The 20,752-nt window shown below is 48.2% G+C and overlaps 1 pseudogene; it reads right to left on the bottom strand.

The window, feature by feature from the left end:
- Positions 1 to 8,077: 8,077 nt before the first annotated feature.
- LOC111149294 lies at positions 8,078 to 10,487 on the bottom strand (annotated as a pseudogene).
- Between the last annotated feature and the right edge of the window lie 10,265 nt (positions 10,488 to 20,752).

Raw genomic sequence — 20,752 nt, 5'->3', positions numbered from 1 at the left:
GATTGAATGGGGCTTCCTGGAATCACTAAAGGGAGCATCCAACTGATGGACGCCCAGTGAGTGGCCCAGTTGTCTGGGACAATGGCGCCGGGTATGACAATCCCCTTTGTATCTGGAGGGTGTAGAAGACTGGCCAACAGATCCCTGGCAGAGGATGGAGGGGCGATGAAGGTGAGTGGCTCTGACTCTAGGAAGTGGAAGGGGCTGGACCATGTCTCGACCCTACACTTTGGGTCAGCCTGAGGATAAATAAGGAGAGTGATCGATAGAGCCCAGCACCCAAACTGCACATTTCCAGCTGGTCCTTCAGAAGTCCTTGTTCAAGCAAGAAGGCTGCTTTTATGTCCATCCATCCATCCATCCATTCATCCATCCATCTTTTTCTTTCTTTTCTCTCTCTCTTTCTTTCTGATAAGATTTTATTTATTTATTTGAGAGAGAGACAATGAAAGAATGAGTCGGGGGGAGGGGCAGAGAGAGAAGCAGGCTCCCCGCTGAGCAGGGAGCCTGATGTGGGGCTTGAGCCCAGTACCCTGGGATCATGACCTGAGCCGAAGGTGGACCCTTAACTGGCTGAGCCTCCCAGGTGCCCAAGAAGTCTGCTTTTATAAAGATAGTATCCTGCTCTACATAGTCCTCACTGAATAATATACTGTAAATATCTTTCCATATTATTCAGTGCTCTATGTCATGGTGTTCAGTTACCACTTCATTGCGGGTGGACCGTGGCTTAGGAACTAACCCCCTGCACTGGAAACTCCCAACAGACTGAACCTCCTTGGAGACCAAATGAAGCCCATCCTGGGAGGTGGCCCGGGCTGTCTCCTCCTGCTTCTAAAAGGACCAGCTAAGTCAGTCCCGCCAACGCTCACCTCTCAACACCTTCTGTGTGGTTCCGGACCACCTGTTGAAGTCCCAGCATGCCTGGCTCTGAGTCTCAGAGAATTACTGAGAAAAGGAGGCCCAAGCAAACTGAGAAAACACTGAGGCAGAGGCATGGCTGGGATCCCAGCACAGAGCCCCGTCCTCCCGCAGTTACAGTCTTGGCTGAGCCGGACCCTTTCCTCACAGTGTTTGGCTTGGATGCTAGACTAGGTGAGTCAGCTCTCCCGGCTCCCTACTTCGAGTCAAAGTCACATTGAGATGGGGCAGTTGCCAGATCAGTACAATTATCGGTCTCTCCCACAACCCAAGTCCTCCCAGCCCTCTCTCTGAAACTAGGTCCCAGAATGTGTCCTGTGGTGATGGGCGCGGGGCCAGGCCACAGGAGCTGACCTCCACCAGCTCTATAGTAGATAGGAGCCGTTTGTGGTGACTTGGGGCCTGGGGCCTAAATGAAGGAAACACTCCCTTCCGTGTCTCCAATTTCTTCATCTGGGCTTGGGCTTGGGACCAGTGAGCATACACCTCCCAGATGACACCAGTCAGACCTGGTTGGAATCTCTGTTCCATCACTGACCGCTTGGGTGACCTTGGCATTCCATCTTTAAGCCCTAGAGATGAGTTTTCCTCATCTTTAAAATGGAAAATGCTATCTGTACTTATGAACATAAAGAGCCAATGTATAGAAATGTAACAGGGCCTTAAAACTAAAATTTTCATAAGGCACTAATATATATTATGGTTGTGAAAATCCAAAGTGGGATGCCAAGTCACCCCATGGAGAGATTTTTCTAAGGAGATAGCAAGACTCTGTCCCGAGACTTTTGAAACCCCTGTCTCACACTGAGACTCTGAGAAGGTAGAGATAGAAGAGGCGGGAGCATTTCCTTGAAGAAAGCTGGTCGGGCTGCCATCTTGGACACCGTGAGTTCCTGGTCCCACACCTCAGATCTAGTGAGGGTGAGTGCCGGCAGCGGTGCTACTCCAAGAGCCGAATGTGTGACCCCTGCTGCTGAGGTGGGGTTGCCCCGGCTCTGGTCCCACCTGGGAAATCTGGAAGGTGCTCTCACTAGCTGCTTTGGTAGGGCTGCTGTTATCACGTGGGGACCAGCCTACTACCCAGAGTTCTGGGGGATGCAACAAGCATGGGGTACAGGAACTAGCTAAAGGCTGGAGCTGCGTGCCCAGGGGCTGAGGAAAGGGTCTCAGATGACCCCTGGAAATGAGACTGAACTTCAGACACATCTCCAGGTTCGAGAGCGCTCCAGGAGAAAGAGCCGAGTGGGGAGGTTCAGGGGAGGGCATTCAAGCACTCGGTGAGAGAGAGGCAGAGCTTAACATCTGTCTGGCAAGAAAGCCTGAAGTCAATATACAGCTGTTGCTGCCCCTTCCCCGACTGCTCCCAGAGCCCGCCAGCAGTCGTAGCCATGGCAACTGGCTGGGGAAGCCGCTGGAAAAAGAGAGAAGAAGCCAAGTTCTCTACATTGTCCCCACGTTAGGCTCCCAGCTGGGCAGGCCCGGGCTGGGGGAGGAGAGCACAGAAGGTAAAAATAAGTCCAGGGTTTTGATGGATACCTGGCATTAGCATTCTCGTTTCTGAACTGAGGCTGTGTTTGCAACCCAAAGTGACCACGGACCCTCTCCTAAGAAGGAAAACATCGGGCCGGAGTTGTCATCCAGGCAGAAGGGTCCCTCCCGGAAGGCTCTTGCTGCAAGGAATCAGCACACCAGTCACTTAGGGCTCTGAGCACAGTGGTTGGCTGTGGGACACACACAACCATCCACCCCTTCCCCACTCACTCATGGGGTGGTCGGTTGGCTGTGGGACACACACAACCATCCACCCCTTCCCCACTCACTCATGGGGTGGTCTCTGGTGCACTGGGCTCTCTGGCCTGGACACACCTCTCCAGCTTGTATGTTATGCCTGAAGCGGGCTGTCAGAATGTCAGGGCCAACTTCTCTTGGCGAAAGCCAGTTCTTGCCACCCATTATCTTGAGCCTACCTCCCTAGAAGAAAGACGGCCATCTTCCTGGGGGCGAGCACATGAAGTGTTTTTCCCATTGCCCAGGTGGGGGCAGTGCTGCTCAAGAGTCCTGCAGGCACAGAGCCGCCAGGCAGACCAACCTGGGCCATTTAGGTCTTACAAGGTCCTCACAGGCAGACTTAAGGTCCCTGCCCCACTGGTTGCTCGTGTGTAAAACAAGTTAATAATAGTGTGCATCTCACAGAGTTGAGAGTATGAAAGGAAATCGTGCATTTGATTGAATCCTAGGAAACAGCTAACATTCGATCGTTTCTTACTGTCCAAAAATGGCAATTTCAGATGGTTCGCCCTAATATGTAAACAATATTTTGTGAACTCTAAATTGTTAGTTATTGTGTTAAACAAAACAGAAGCCTTCCATCCATGTTCCCTAATGAGTCTCTAGAATTCTGTTTGCAGGACTGGCTCGAAGGCCAGCCGGCCCACAGACAGCTCGACACTAGCCACTGCACAAGATCTCCTGGTACCCAGAGGGCTCCCTCTTGTTCCTTGGTCTCAGCGCAAACACTGGTACAGACCACAGGCCCTTCCCACCCCAAACACAACACCCTCCTACGGTCATATTTAGAAGGTTCACTGCCATGTATCCAACTACATGGACGTTTATTGTATCATCCTGCTTAGGGCTCTGGGTAGCCTCTCAGGTTGGAGGACTTGAGCTTTTCAGGTCTGACGAATACTCCTCCATTTTTTTTTTTTTTAAAGTATCTCTTGCATCAGATTGAAAAAATCTGACTAGATTAAAATTAGAAACTTTTGTATCAACCCCCCCCACTATAAATGGAATAGAAAAATGATTCAGGGGGGTGAAGGAGGGGTGGAGAGGATGGGTGAAGGTGGTCAAAACATACCGACTTCCAGCTATAAATAAGTCGCTGGGATGTCACGTTCGGCAGAGCCACCATAATTAATACTGAACTGCATATTTGAAAGCTGCTAAGAGAGTAGATCTTGGAAGTTCCCAACACAAGAAAAAAATATTTGTAACTGTGTGATGACAGATATTAACTAGACCTAGGGTGGTGATCAGTTTACAATATATAAATATCAAATCATTAATTGTATACCTGAATCTAATATAATGTTATATGACAGTAATGGCTCAAAAAAAAAAAAGATTCAAAGAGACAAATAATGGAAGAGGAATCCCGAGTGACCAATAGGCTATGAAAGGATGGTCAAACTTACTAGAAATCAGGGCCATGCAAATACAAACTTTGATGAGGTGTGATTTCTCATCCATCAGACCAGCAAAATTAAAGTCTGAAAATATTAAGTCTTGGTGAGATTGACAGAAAATGGGGACAGCCATATGCTGCTTGTTGGAGTATAAATTGAGGAGCTATTTGACAGAATCTAGTAGAATTGGGCTTGTGTATATCCTATCACCCTACAATTCTACTTCTAGATGTAGGCTTGGAAAATTCTCACCCATGTGTAAAGCACATATCATTGCATTGTTTCATTGTTGCATGATAGTAAAAATTTGGAGCTACTCCATAAGTCCATCTATAAATAAAGTACTCTTTTAAAAAATGTGGTATAGTCAGTAATACAAGGAAATATTCTATAGCCATCCAGGAGAATTAACTGGAGAGGGCTAAAACATACTGTTGAGTGAAAAACAGTGTACTGCAGAAACTCAGGTACATATACTATAATTTAAGTAAAATTAAAGCCACGGACAAGAACCTCATATATTTTGTATATATATCACGAGCTGGAAAAAAACAGACAAATTCATGATGGTGATGGCTGCCCTCTGGAGCAAAGAGGGGGCGGGGAATTGGGGTCAGAAGGACCATTAGCTTTATCTTTGGTTTTATTTCTTTATAGGAATTACTTGAAGCACATCTGGTAAAAAAAAAGTGGGAGCTGTCAGTACTGACTGATGGGAACACAGTATCATAGTGTTTTCTGCTCCATTTTGCAGTTTTAACATTTCTTTAAAAATTCCCCTCTTGGGGTGCCTGGGTGGCTCAGTCCTTAAGCGTCTACCTTCCGCTCAGGTCCTGAGATGGAGCCTTGCTCAGTGGGGAGCCTGCTTCTCCCACTCCCACTCCCCCTGCTTGTGTTCGCTTTCTCCCCATGCCTCTCTCTGTCAAATAAATAGATAAAATTAAAAAACAACAACAACAAAATCCCCTCTCTTCCGTTTTCTTCCTCTGGAACATCTATGAGAGGGATACTAGAGCTTCAAATTCTATTGTCCCCATCTCTGAAATAGATTAATTTGCATTTTCCTTCTTCTCTTCTTCCAGAAGAATCCCTCAGCCCAAATTTTCCAATACAGTAGTTCTTGTAAATGGTAATTATTTTGTTATCAGCTCATTGGCTTAATTTTTTATTTCTTCTGCTGTATTTTTTTCTTTTTAAGAATTCTCATTGGTTCCTTTCCCTCACAGCTTGTCTACTCTTACTTCTTGGATGCCAGACCCTCACTTATTCCTCTGAGGATCTGAATTATATGTAAGTCTTGCTAAGATGACACTTTGCTCCTGTAAGTTCTTCTTTATCGTCTTTTCTTCTTTCACGGTGCTGGCCTTACTCAAATGTTTGCTGACTGTTGCCCTAGGTAGCTGCTGGCCTTTGGGGTTGAGAGGCCATATTGGGCTCTGTGTGGGGCTCCCTGCCTGGGGCAGGAGTGCTGGAGGGGCAGGAAGGCAAAGGGGAGGGTGGTACCTGGGAACAGGGTGTGGCAGAGGCTGGTCTGGTGGGTGTGGGCACTCTGGTTTCTGGCAGGCATGGCACAATGCCTAGTCTCTCTGACCCAAGCCCGTATACATCAAGTTGCCTGGAGGGAGATGCCTGGGTGTCTGACTGGCTGTGATTGTATTTATGTGGGCAGGGGTTGGTTTATAGAGACCAAACGCTGCTCTTCTCCGAAGTTCCCCTTTTGAGTTGACCTGGTTCCCTTTCTCTGGCATGGTGCTCTCCTTTCCACGTTTTGTTCTGTGTTTTCCTTCTTCCAAATGACCCCATCAGGCATTCTCCAGCTTCTTATCCCTCAAGGGACCCTTTCATGGCTGTGAGTTGCAGATTAAAAAGGATATCTTGTCTTTCATTTCTTAGGAATGTATCTTATTTATGGTCCACCATCTGTGACTCTCAAGCTGAGAAAGAGAGTTTAGGGTTAGCCCTGTGGATTTGGGAGTCATTTGAATAACAGAAAGCTTGAAGCAGAGGAGGGAAAAAGATACTCAGAACCTGTGCACCCAGAGAGGAAAAGCCAGCCAAGGAGAGAATTTAGGAAGTTATCCCTACTTACCAAGTTAGGATAAAATAAGGAATCGAGGGGAAGGAGACTGGGAGAAGGGCAGAGGTGGGTGGAAGGATGAAGACTGCAGGGGGGTCTCAGGAACCGCACTGAGAAAAGGTCCGAGAGCAGCCCTGGGGTTGCCTAAACTGCCTTCCCGGCAGCCAAAGCCAGCAGGAGCCGGGGCGGGGCGGGGCTGGGTGAGGGCGAAGCTCAGGTCCCCGCGGTGTAGGGCGACGGGCTGAGTGGAGGGGGACTTGCCAAGGTGAAAACCAGCCAGGAGGGGGCTCTGGTGGACCTTGGGAAATGTCCTCCATTGACCTGAGGGCTCCCGATACCCACATGTTCGGAATCTGTCCTTTTTAAAGGAAGCGGATGGAATTAGCAGAGTGGATAATTGTTTCTATTTGTAATGTGTATAACAAAAAGTAAACTGGAAATACTGTACTTTCCCGTTACAAATCCATCTTTGTTTAGGAGGAGTCTTTGTTTTTTAGTTTTCATGAATAGGGGACATGTTTCCATTTGACTTTGAATGATGCAAGAAATGCACAATCAGGTGTCACAATTTTTGCCCTGGGGAAAGTAGTACCAGGTGTAGTAATACTTTCTGTTCTTGGAACAGGTATATGGCTGCTGATCAGAGCTTGATCATGCTCTCCAGAAAAGACTCCTTTCTGTTTACTGTCACCAGAAGAACCATCCAAACTCTGAGATGCACAACTGATTTGGCACAGGGCCAGATTGGTGGGGTTAATATCTGGGTACTGTATGAATCCTGTGACTGGACACTGAGTCTTGAAACTGTCTCCTCATTGCTACGAAAGGACATTACTGCCCAGCCCAGAGAGGAGAGTCCTGTCTGATTTGGGCAGATTATTGAAACTGAAGGAACGATGGGGCAGAAAAGGGGAAATTTAAAAGAAGATCCTAGGGGCACCTGGGTGACTCGTGGGTTAAAGCCTCTGCCTTTGGCTCAGGTCATGATCCCAGGGTCCTGGGATCAAGCCCTGCATCGCATCGCCTTGGGCTCTCTGCTCAGTGGGGAGCCTGCTTCCCACTCTCTCTCTGCCTGCCTCTATGCCTACTTGTGATCTCTGTCTGTCAAATAAATAAATAAAATCTTTAAAAAAAGAATAAAACAAGATCCTAAACACAAGGTTCCAAGAGGGAAAGCGGGGCAGGTATAGTGGACATTAGGGGTTCTTTTTTTCCTTTTGAAAAATTCAGATAGAGTTGACATGTAACATTATATTAGTTTCAAGTGTACAATATGATTCAATATTTGTATATACTGTGAAATGATCACCACAACCAGTCTAGTTAACATCCATAACTACACACACAATTGTGTGTGTTCGTGTATGTGATAGGAACTTTCAAGATCTACTCTTAGCAACTTTCAAGTATTCAAGACAATGTTATTCCCTATTGTCACCACGCTGTACATGTCATCCCCGTGATTCATTTATTTTATAGTTGGAAGTTTGTACTTTTTAACCCCTCACCTCTTTTTCCCACTCTTGGGGTTCTTTTTTTAAACAAACAGCTTTATTGAGGTGTAACAGATAATCAATAAACGTCATATTTAAAGTGTACAATTTGATAAGGTTTTTTTTTTCTTTTCAGTTTAGTCTGAATAAAATCCAGCATGAATGTATTACTTTGCTCTGTTAATGATGGCTCGGTGTCTTTGTTCTGACAGCTTCCTAAAGGCAAACCACAGTCTGAAGTTGTCATTTTGGGCTTAAGCTGCACTGAAAGAAGAGACAGTGAAACTTGCTTTTTGTTTTTATTTTCGAGTCTCCAGATCTTGCAAAGCCACTTTCTCCAGACTGACGGGGAGCCGTAGCAGCTGATCCGATTTGAAACAGACATGGTTAAAATGATATCAGCCAAGCTTAGTGATCTGGAGGTCTCCGCTTATCTTCATGGTATCAACTGCTGATAATGTTTAAAGGCAGGGGTAAAAATAAAAAAGTTGGTGTCCATCTACAGACACTCTGAAATGTAAGTGCTCAAAAAGGATTCCACCCTGAATGACTGGTCCGGGATGAATGGAAAGTAAGGGATGGCTGACTGTTCCTCAGATACACAAGAATTTTTGTATTTTGAACATAGCTTTGCGTCCAATTGCCACATTGGCAGGAGGGTCTTCAGAGTCACCAGAGGTCAGTCCGATGGCAAAGCTCTCCGGCTTGAGGTCTACAATGCCCACCACCAACACCTTCTTGGCTGGTCTCATGCCCCTTTAATGGGCCCACAAAATGGAACTATCAGTTGTGGGAAGTACCACAATCTCTTACTGGAGAGCCCAAGGAGTTGTTTAAATGCCCATCATCTAGTTTTACTACTGCATCACGGTGGGTCACAGATCAGGCCAGCCTCTTGCACTGGGACACTTGGCGGAGAAGGGAGGGAAGGCAGCCCGGAGGAGGCAGGGGACGTGGGACAAGGAGCATGGGCAGGTGGGGATCCAAGGCAGTCCTGAGCAGGGCTGGGGAGAATTCAGACACTTGGTACAGCGTTTGGTAGAAGGCGGCCCTCTAATTTTAGATATTCAGATAGATCTATCTATCTATCTATCTATCTATTGGGGTATCACATTGTGATTTTAATTTGCATTTCAGGTGGAGTTCTTTCAAATTAGGGTTTCACAAACATAACAAGAAAGCTAAGTTGAGAATTATTTTGTCCAGTTGCTCTAAGAATAAACAGAAATACTTAAGAAGCATAAATAATGAATGAGCTCTAATAACTATTCTGAATCTTTCCTCTTTAAGCACTGGCTCCCATAGGAAGCTAGCTGAGGCCTAAGAGGAATAAATCTACTTGGTCATGTGAAGCTCTGTCTTCCCTCTGCTCCAGGGGCCCTGTTCTGCTTTTCTGTGCTCTGAGAATTTCTCCAGCCTCCGAAGGAGTCAGAAGGAATCTTCTGCCACACCCAGGTTTTTACGATTACAAACAGAATTTGAGCATTTTGCTCAATGTTTAGGATTAAGGACAATTATCACGAACTAACTTTTTTTTCACTTTAGGCAATAGCTCGTAACCTCGTTTGGGTCTTGGCTTCTTTTGAGCACCAGAGAGAAAGTCAGGAGACGAGAAAGTAAGGAGGGATGCCTGGATCCAGCTCTAGCTAATGCTGTTGGACAGATATGTGCAATGCTGGAAGACAGGGAGGGGTTTTCCCTTTCAGTTATCCTATTCAAAATGTGAGTGGCAGGGATTGCCACTGGTGGTGGAAAGAAACACTGGAAAACAGAGAAGGGGTCTGGGGATCAAAGTCCTGTGGACCTTCTATCTGTCCTAGAGCTTTTGGCAATTCAAGTCGCTAAATCCTGTCTCCTGTTTGAGGCAGTGTGGGTTGAGCCTTGGCACCAGCAGCTGAAATCACCCCAGCAGGTCTGGGGGGTGAGCTGTAGAGCACAGTACGCCTTCTTCCTCTGAGAGAGCCAGCTTGCACCTATGTGGTTCCCTCCAGGTACACCTGCTGCTACCACCTCTGGCCCTGCCCCTTTGGTGATATTGGGAGGAGGAGGAGCTTCCGGGGCCTGGGACACCTTCCCAGCACAGTAGAGCCCAGGGTAATGGATGACCAGTCCGGGAGTCAGGTGTCCCACGAGACTGTCTGTGCCTCGGCCACCCGTTGGCTTGGGGGTAGGCTGGCAACATGAGTAACTCTGCCTCCGAGGCACGTGCCCCCGTCAGCTGTCAGCATGGGCCCCTGACCCCAGCTCTGCAGCAAGAGGGTGCAGACCCTCTCTGGAGCACCAGGCCTGCTCCCAGGGGGTTGAAGACCTGCCCGGCTCTTCTCTGACTCGGCAGGCGGGGCCCCAGGATAGAGCAATACTTTCACACCCCGACTTCGCCCCCTTCCTCAGCCCGGAGCTTTCCTCCAGCCTGGGCAGCGGAAGGATGCGGGGGGTGGACTTGGCACGCAGGCAAGACTCCGTGGACGGGACTCCACAGTACTTACTATCACTTCTCACTGCTCCAACTGGAGTGCCAGGTTGCACGGACCCAAACCCAGGCTCACCACCTTTCACAGCCAAGGTCCCAACCCTGCCGGAGCCCTTGGGCAGCCGCCTTTCCTCAGGTCTTTTGGTGTGCTCCGCAGGGGTGCTGCTTCCTTCTGAGCCTTGATTCTGTGGCTGGGCGGGCCCTGACGCCTCTGGCCAGGCTGCCCACACCCATGCCCGCGGCACATGCCTCTGCTGCAGTCCAACGGCCAGCTTCAGGCCACAGCTGCCCCTGCCCCCCAGGGCAGCCCGCTGGGCCCCGGCCTCTACCCCGCGCATGGGTGCATTACTCTGACTGCTGATGGGAAGAGCCTCTCCTGCGGCTGCTGTCTTCCTGTGGGTGAGCGCTTGCTGGGGCTCCAAATGGAAGTTTTGAAGATCGTGCATTGTCCACTGTCCAAGAAGTCCACTGTCCAAAAAGACGACTTTTTTTTTTTTTTTTTTTGGTCTTGATGTAGCTCCCTGAGGCCAGGAGGACAGAGCTGGGGTGTATTCAAGTATCCGGGGTCATAAATATTGCACCCTGAGCCACTACCAACCTTTGGGGGTCATTTCCGGCCTGGTTTGCTCTTCCAGCCTTTTTCTCCATCATGGGAAATTCTCTCTGAGGCGGCCTATTTCCTCGGCACATTTTAGCATTTGTCGGCCGTTGTGCCCTGTCTGAAATTGTCCGCAGATGTTTAAGCCTCCACCTTAGTAAACAATGATAATATAAAAACACATATTTTTGTATGTGCTTTTACATATATGGCTGTACATATACACATACACACATGCACACACAGATACACAGATGTGTGAGTCAGGATTCTCCAGAAGAACAGAACCAATGGTGTTATATATACACGTATGGTACATACACACCCTCCCTATATACAGCATACTGTGTACCATACATATACACTATATACTATTCTATACTGTATTATGGCATATGTACACTATACATACTGTATATGTGTATATGTGTGTGTGTGTGTGTGTGTATAGAGAGAGATTTATTATAAAATTTGGCTCCTTTGATTATGGATGCTGAGAAGTCCCATGCAAACTGGAGAGACAGCAGGTGATGTAGTTTCAGTCCATGTCTGAAGGCTTGAGAACCAGGAGCATCAATGGTGTAAGTCCCAGTCTTGGACAGGAGAAGACAGATGTCCCAGCTCAACAGACTGAGTGTGAATTCTTCCTTCTTTTTGTTCTATTTAGGCCCTCCACGGATGGGATGAGGCCCATCCACATTGGGGAGGGCAATCCGCTTTACGCAGCCTGCTGGCTGAAATGCTAATCTCAGCCTCCCGGACATACCCAGAGTAATGTTTAACCAAATTTCCGAGCACTGGTGGCCCAGTCAAGTTGACACATAAAAATTAACCATTACAAGCCTCTCATCCTTCATGTTAAATGAAGGATTTAGGAGAAATCCTAAATTTTGTAGGAGAGATGTCAGATGACTCTTGATCTATGTATGCGTTTTAGCTCTGGACCAGTCAGCAACTGTGCTGTACTTTCCAGATGTAAATGTAGGGGCTTTAACATTAGGGAGTTGGGATCATGCTATCCATTCAATTTTTTTCATCCTTTTTTCTTTCTGAACTCATTGAATTTATTTCTCACAACTCATGACCTCAACAGATATGATTTTCATTTAAATTACAAATTACTTTTCATTTAAATTAGAAAGCATATAGCTTTTCACTCTAAATATTAAAACCTGTCATTACACACAGGACTATAAGGAACACAGACATCCAGTGTTCAATTATCTTTCTTGCTAACCTTCTCAATTACTGCTTAATTGTTCATGGTTTGCACAAAGCTAGAGTGGATTAAATCATCCCTTCCATCAGAAAGCAAATGCTCTCAATACCTTTCTGGGCCTATAATTAAATATGTCAACACACACACATGTTGCCTCAATTCTAGTCATCCTAGGAAAAGTAATACAAATAATAATGGCAATTATTACATGCCAAAGCACTGTTCTAAGCACTTTGCATATACATCAACTCACTTAATCTTTACAACAACTCCTCTGATGCCCATTTCATGGGTGAGGAAGCAAAGCCCAGAGTAGTAACTCGCCCGAGGTTACTGGTTAATATGGACTTCACCTTGGCCACTGTCCGCTAATAATTCTAAGGGAGGGCTTCCCATACCTAGCATCTGTTTACTTCTGCATCTTTTCCCCTCTGCAAGAACAGAAAAAGAAAGAACATAGCTGCATATATGCTACATAACCTGGTACTTGTTTTTCAGTCATAGTCTGTCTTTCTCTGTCAAGTTTTCCTTCTGAGAAACTCCTGAGCCCACTTTAGGAGTGACCCCATATAACGCTTTGTCACGTGGTGTCCTCTGGTGCAAGGATGTCCTGAGGCCTTGTCACTCCCCGAGGCTGGGAACCAAACCTTGGTGAGTGAGCTCCTTGGGACCCTCAGTCTGGAAGAGGGCACAGTTGGGGGCCACTGGGAAGGCAGCTGGGAGGATTCCCAAATGGGAAGGGTGTGACTTGTTTGCATGTTGGGTTCTTGGTTGCAGTGATTAATCACTGCAGTGATTAATCACGAAAGGAGAGCACGGATCCCTGTAGATATTAAGAACCATGAGGCTGGTGAGGGGCTGGGCATGTCTTTGGGTCAGCACTAGTGGTGGTGGGGCCACTGATGCTTGGTTTCTTTTGCCCCGAAAGGCCAGGACCTGTCCTTCTGCACGGGTCCCTGGTTGTACACTCCCTTTCCCCAACTCTGAGCAAGAACCTGCCTGGAATGGACACTGTCTTTGGGTTCTTGAGATCTGGCAAAGTATACCAGTAAGGGCATACCCACAACACAGAGCTGGGAGTGGAGAGGACAATGTGGGAAGCCAGTACAGATTGGGGACAGAAACACTCGAAGTAGGGAAAATCAGCGGAGAGGCGCCATTTGAATTGGGTCTTGAAGGTTAGATGTGGCAAGCAGAGGGAGGGCCCTGGGGTGGGAAATCACAGGAGTGTGGGCTCAGTAAGGCTGAAGAAAGGAGAACAGTGGGCAGAGGGAGAGGCCAGACAGGCATGTCTGGGCAGCCTGAGGAGGCCTTACCTGTTGGACTCCCCATTTCTATAGGACCAAGAGCCCCAAAACCCAGGGTTAAGTGATGGTCTGGACAGGGGCTAGACAACTGAGCTGCCCCCTCACCCCACCCCAGGCAATGCCCAGCAGTCTCTGCTAGGGGCCTATTTCCCGTGTTGTCTCTTGAATTTATGCACTAGGTGGTCAGAGGACGAGGGATGTCTAATGGTGTAAGGGACCTGGGTCGGAGTTGGGGAAGAGACCTTAGGTTGTGGGGAAGAGGAAATTGGTGGAGAAAGACAAAGCACATGGGCCAGGGTCTTTTGGGAGGTGAGCAGCTAAAAGGGATGACCATCCTGGAAAGCAGGGCATCGTCCTAAGCTACTCCCTTCTTTCATCCCCCAATCTGTCAGTCATTCTTCCAGTTGTTTCTACTTCTTGCCAACAAGGTAGTGCAGCTTCAGCTCCACTAAATTCTCTGTAGTTTTTGAGAACATTCCCATGCTTTGCATTGTATTGGTCTGTGAACACTTGGTTCCCTCCATCTGCAAAATCCCCTCCCACCTTATAATCTTGGTAAACTCCTACCCAACACCACTTTATGAACAGGAGAGATGGCTCCATGCTTTGATGGCACCCTGCACAGGCTTGCACAGAAACAGCTCTCAGATGGTCCCGCCACCATCTGTGTGGCTGCTTGGAGATGTTCCTGTCAGCTCTTCGAGAAAACACTACTGCCCTGCTGCCAAGAGCATGGTGAGCTGACAGCTTCAGCTGTAGCTTCCTTCAGAATCAACCTCGGGCTTCAGTTGAGACCACATTCTTTTCAGGTGGTGTTACAAGGCCGGTCATTTTGGCGCTAAGGCCAGCCTTCTCGAATGGGCAAGCCTGGGCTCCAGAGCTCCCTGCCGGGCAGGCTGAGACCCGAGCAGGTCTGCGCTGTAGCTGGGAGTTCTTCCCACCCTCTCTGGCATCTGCTGCCTTCTTCTCATAAGTCCTCTGCCCCAGTGAGACGCTGGCACTCCTAGTTCCAACTCAGCATCTGTTTCCTGGGAGGGTCTGAGAGATGAGTAAATAAGATGGAGTTTGGGGACCAATCACCCCAACACCCAGCTGGCAATGAGGGCCACATCCCAGGTGTTAGATGGGTATGGACAGGCCAGCATGAGCTGGTGGTCCGTGTTTAACATTTCACAGGTGAGATGCGTGGATGGGGAAGAATGATCCCCTTATTGGGATGATTCAGGCACTGGGAGGGTACGCAGAGGAAAATCATATATATGTAACTGATAGATATATGTTATAGGTAAAATATTTATAAGTGTATACACACATGTGGATAAGTGGAAAGAGATAGTTGCATTAGGTGACCTATAGGTACATAATGAAAACGTGAGAACAGTTAACAAACAATTGAAAACTAAGTGGAGGAGCCAGAAGGTGTCTTTGGCATCTTCCTCTCAAAGAATCCTTCCTCTCACATGGTTGGTAAAGAAAAAAGCTGAAAACGAAGCCCAGGAGTTAAAAGGCAGAGGGGCTGGGATGACTTCTTGAAGCCAGGTAAAAGCCGTAGCTCGGGCTGAGGGAGGTTGAAATGTCTGAATTGCCAGGAAAGATAGTAGAGGAAGGGGCCGAAAGGCTCAGGGAAATGAGCAGGCACTCAGGAATGGATGTAGTATGTTAGGCGAGAGGATTGTATTCTCAAGGGAGACTGAAGAACACACCATTCACCAAGGCCATGACTAAGTTGCTCACTGGGGTCCCTCCCCTGCAGGCCAGGACTGATGCCAAAAGAGGCAGGCAGAGAACCTGGTTCACTGAAGTTATGGCTGTAACGATGGAAAATTCAGTGTGACAGTCACGGAGGCCTGATCTTTGGAGAGTTATACGAGGGTCAAAAGAACACAGTGTCCTTAGTAGAAAATAGATGGGCACCCAAAAGTGTTTTGTACATATATATGTGTGTGTCATCAAAGGAGACTAAAAATGAATGAGTGGGAGACTAACAGTGGTTACCCCAATAAAAAGTCATGATGTCTTGCCAGGTTACTGGACCTGAGCCAGTTTTCAGACCGAGAACCTGTTGACCAAAGAGGTGGCCGGAACACCGGGGAGAGTCCCACAGTATCATGGCAAGTGTGAACTTTAACCATTCCTGGTCCTTCCCCAAAGGAATCTACATTTACTATGGTAATTACCCCCTGGGGAAAGGATAATATTCAGACCTTTCAAGAACTGTTGGATATAGGGTCTGAATTAATGCTGATTCAGAGACCTGAAATGTTATCATGGTCCCATGTTAGCATAAGGGCACATGGAATCCTTGCCAAGACCCAACTTACAGTGGCTTTATTGTGTCCATAGACCCATCTGGTGATCTATGTAATTGAGATTGGCATTCCTGGCAGCTGGAGTAACCTTGGCACTGGAGCCTTGGCCTGTGGCATAAGAGCTACCAGAATGGTGAAGGTCAAATGCAAGTCTCTGAAACTGCCCCTACCCTCAGCCAGAATAGTAAGTCGAAAGCAATGTCTATCACATCCTGAAGGAAAAGGCAGAAATTAGTGCCGTGCTTAAAAATCAGAAGGAGGCAGAGAAGGTGGTCCTTGTCTTAGTTCTCCTTAAATCCGCAGTCTGGTCTCTATGGAAATGAGATGGATTCTGGAGAAGGTATACAGCCTACTGCAAACTCAGGCAAATGGTAACCCCCGTCACAGCTCTCCTGTCAGAGGTGGTGTATTTGCTGGAGCAGATTCCTAAGGTCTTGGGTACAATGGATGCAGCCGCCAATTTAGCAAATAGATTTTTAGCTATCTCTGTCGGAAAAGGTCAGCAGTAATGTGCATGCGCACGGAATGGGCAATAATGTTCATTTACAGTTGGTCCGCCTGTTCATCCCTTCACCTTTTGTCTTAACATAATCTGAAGAGATCTGGACTGTCTAGATATTTAACAAAACATCACATTGATCCCCAGCGTGCATGATATTATACTGATCAAGCCAGATGAGCAGGAGATGACTAGGGCTCTTGGTGACATACATGTGACCCACTGGGTGGGGGAGAATAAACTCCCCGGAGATTTAAGGACCTGCCTCATAACTAAAAATGCTAGAGGGTCAGTGGTGCGCCAAGAGAGTTCCTCTGAAGTAGAAGACAAATGATTGCATCTTGTCCCGCATACCACGGAGAAAAAAGCACAGCACCTAATGGGTGGGTTTCTTTGGGTTCTGGAGGCAACAGACTCCATTCCTGGCATATACTATTCTAGCCCATATACCGGGCAACACGAAAGGATTCCAGTTTCGAGTGGACCCCAGAGTGGTCAACAAGTCTGCAGCAGGTGCAGGCTGCAGCGCGTGTGCCCTGCCGCTTGGGCCACGTGACCGGGCAGATCCAATGGTGTCAGAGGTATGGGTGGTGGGAAGAGCTGCCAAAGGAAGTTTTTGCCAGCCCCAGTGGGAGAATATAGCAAGTTGGGGCTCTAGGATTCTGGAGCAAGGCCAGGCCGTCTGCAGCAGAAAATAGCTCTTGGGGTGCTACAGAGCCCCCATGCCGCGGACAGCTGGGGGCTGTCAGATCACCCGCCTCCTTGCACTTAGCAGGGAGGATCCTTGAAGGAGGATCTGAACAGTGCATCTTCCTGGTTACCAGGGGGCTCAGACTCCTCAACACCCAGGATGTGGGTCTCACCAAGGGGAACCACTGGGACAGCACAGGTGGCGGCTGAGGGTGAGGGGCTTTAGAATGAATAGCAGGGGAGGGAGACAATGGGTAGCCGTTGTGGCCCCAAGATCCACTGTGGTGAATGGGGTCTCTGTGGCAGCCGCCTGGCTTCCCTCTTGTAGGTTTCCCTAAGGAAGAGGGCCTGCAGGGCCCAAGGGGAGCGGCTCCCCACTTGCGTGTGGAGAGGTGGGTCTGTGCGGGAGCTGGGCTCCGAGACAGACTCAGAGCCGCTCTGCTTGCTTCTCCTTCAACAAACTGAGAGCAGCCAAGTGAGCAGACAGCCTCAGCACTGGGGTCCATGTCAAGGTCAGCTTCAGATTTTGAACTGAGGTCATGCTCTTGCAGGGGAGGGGGCAGGGGCTCAACCAATGACTGAACATAATGATAGGATAGACCCTGGTTGTTTCCACCCAGTGAGGGACTCTTTTAATAGGAAACCGTGGACGTCTTTTTCCAGTGGTCCCCTGGGGTGGCAGAAACGTTGTCATGTCAGCATTGTGCTGGCTGTGGACCCCCAAACCATTTTCATCCCCTTTCTTTCATGTCATTACTTGCAGATGAACCTTGTGCTCTCCCAACTCTCAGAGACCTCCGCTGGTGCAGTCGGCTGGGTACCTCCCCTCTGATCTCTAAGAGCACGGGTTTTTCCAGCAGGGGCTTTGTACTCCATTGCGGTCTCACTGACGGATCAACATCAGCGGAATGCTCAGCTGGGAGGGAGGAGGGGGAAGGAGTTCAACAGGAGAAGCTCAGGCCCCAGCAGCCGGGGTTATGTTGATGAATTTGCGGTTCTCAAGGACAGCTTCAGGATGGAGGACTTGGGCTGCCAGGTGGGGCCTCTGCCGTGTGGACTCCATCTGGGCCTGGCTCCCTTCCTGGCAGACCCTCCCCTGCCTCCCTGAGGGCTGGATGAAGGAGAGACTTTCAGATTAGGCGCCAAGGACTGAGGTGGGATGAGGCCACGAGATCCCCAGCACCTCCCGGACAGCAGTTGCCTTCCAGAGAGCAGCTGGTGCCGCTGAGAGACAGGAAGCAGGGGACAGCATTTCAGAGTGTCGGAGCAGAGGGACCCTCTGTGGTCTGGCTGTTGAGAACAGCCAGTTGCTGAAACCATCTCTGTGCACTGACTTGGCCATTAAAACTAAAAGCATCAGGGCAGGGAGAGGTCATTTTATCAGAGGACTTTAAAAAAAAATTGACATACAAGGTATTAGTTTCAGGTGCACAACAGTGATTCAGTATTTATATATAGTGTGAAACGATCACCACAGTAAGTCTAGTTAACCTCTGTCACCACACATAGTTACAGGTTTTTTTGCTTGTGTGGGGAACCTTTAAGATCTACTCTCTTAGCCACTTCCAAGTGTGCAAATTCACTATTATTAACTATAGGCGCCCTGCTTTGGATTACATCCCCGGACTTATTTATTTTGTATCAGAGGTCTTTATGGTCACACAGCAGGACTCCAGAGGGAGGAGAGATCAAGGAATTAAACGACCTCCCTCTGCCTTTCCAGGCAAGGCACAGATGCAATAGGAGAGGGGGCCCCATGAGGGGCCCTGTGGATAACTGTCCCCAGCTGCTCTTTATAATTATGGTCATTTGTTCTGTTAGAGGGAATCATGTGAAACTGCCATTTTTGTAGGTCAGGAAACAGTGAAATACTGGTTATTTTATTTAGATCGACTTAATATAGAGAGCTGAGTTTAGGTTAGGGGTATATGTATTCCCAGGCAAGGGTAGCTATTTAGGGACCTTCCCACAGCCAGTATTCCCCGAGCGCCCCCTACAGGCCATGCCCCGAACAGAAGTCCCACCATGCTTTCTCTGATTCTATTCTCACGGTGTCCCCAAGGGTAAGTAAAATTATTCTCTCTCTTTTTCAGATGAAGAAAGAGAGGCAAAGTCAAGTATCATGTCTAGGGACAGACTTAAGTCAGTCTGACCTACAAACCCATGTTCTTTTTTTTTTTTAATTTTAAAGATTTTATTTATTTGAGAAAGAGAGAGCACAGAGGGAGAGTAGAGGGAAAGCAGACACCCCACCGAGCAGAGAGCCTGATGTGGGGCTCGACTCTACGACCCTGAGATCATGACCTGAGCCAAAGGCAGGCGCTTAGCTGACTGAGCCACCCAGGCACCCCTAAATCTGTCTTCTTGACTGACTCCTACACTAATGTCCTGTCCAGGGGACTGGACATTTGAGTTAAAGGACTTCAGAGAGCTCTGGACTGAGTGGCCCCTATGTATCATCAAGGTCAGATATAGAGTTTGTATGGTCTAAAGTTGATACAGCTTATGGCCCTTTTTAGGGGGGAAAAAACCCTTTTACAGATTTTGTAAAAACAGCTTAGTCCATACGAGCATTTGCTAAGGCCTCTGCCCTGGCCTCAGAAGGGACTTGTGCAAGGGACGGGTGCTGAAGCTTAAGCCTCATTATCCGGGTTCTGATGACCCAGGGGCTGGGCAGGAAGCAGCTGCCTTCACAGAGCAGGCTCAGCAGGGTGCTCTGACCTGGCACAGCAAACCAGAGTCCAGCACGCTGGCAAGTTCCACCCGAGACCCAGGGAGACTGTAAACACACAGGCTCCAGGTGGCCTGTGCCTCTTCCAGAGGCCAGGCTCTGAGGAGTGTCCAGGGTCTGCGGGGGCGGAGGGTGTGTGTCTGTGAAAACCTTACACTCCCTTGTCGGCATTTCCTTGGCAGCGAGCCCTGCGGTTTCCACTTATAGCCACGAGGGGGAGCTGCTCCTCCGGCAACTGTGATGTGCCCGGTGCTCCCAGGCTCCCTCCGTGGCACCCACTGTCCCTGGACCACTCCCTTCTGTTACCCTCCCGCTCAGTTCTGCGGATGAGGCCTTGCCTGCATCCTGGGGCTTTCAAGGAATAACCCACAGGGGTGGGGATACAGCAGGTGGAGGGAACCTATAGATTTTACCTGGATTATACTGAGGACATTTGTCTTCCTTCAGGAGCCACTGATTCTTTAGAATATTCCAGAAGTAAAAACTAGCTAAATGTTTAAATTAGAAAATTAAATTCACATTTAACTCAAGTTTAAGAATAGAGAGCATCAAATGATTGTGTAGGTACATCTGAATTCTGTGCTATGATTTGGAGAGGAAAACGGTCAGGTTCCCAGGAGGGCCTTGGCCCTGTGGGTAGTCTCTCTCCTCACAGCTGTGAGCTCCTGGAGCCCCGGACTGGGCTTTGTTCATTTGATAAGCCCTGACCTCACACCCCCTTCCTGGCATGCACAAGCGAGCAGAGAAAGAAGGGGACAGAAAATGGGGGGGATGGAAATCATGAGCTGGAGACTGCGGCTTATTCAACAGAACTTTGTCTGCTCTCTGCAGGACTTTAGAAATAAAGAAAAGAGGGGATATAAAGGTAGATAAGTTGGTATTCCTGCTCTCATGTAACTCACTTTCTTGTGAAAAAGAGAGACGTGGCCAGTAACTATGGTATGGGGCCAAGTAGAAAGGCTTTTCCTGGGGGAAGCCCAGCCTCTGTCTGCTGAGGCCTCCCGCTGGGAGGTGTGTTCCCCAGGGGCGCCCAGCAGCAAGCTGCCTGGTAAAAAATGTGCACAACCTGACTGGACCCTTGGTCCCTCGTAGGTGACATGTTAGTTTGTTTATTGCTCTGGAATCTTTTAGCAATCTCCGCATCCTCAGCATCTTGTAGTTCCATGATGATGGATGGAAGTGTCTTTTTTTTTTTTTATAAATGTCTTTAAAAAATATTTTTTTCGATGTCTTTTTTTAAATAAGTACCA

This window comes from Enhydra lutris, unplaced genomic scaffold (assembly GCF_002288905.1).
Source record: "Enhydra lutris kenyoni isolate GAN:26980312 unplaced genomic scaffold, ASM228890v2 scaffoldscaffold2, whole genome shotgun sequence".
In the NCBI taxonomy this organism is placed as follows: domain Eukaryota; kingdom Metazoa; phylum Chordata; class Mammalia; order Carnivora; family Mustelidae; genus Enhydra; species Enhydra lutris.
The sequence above is the reverse complement of the archived record's forward strand: the minus strand, read 5'-3'. Positions and strand labels throughout refer to the sequence as shown.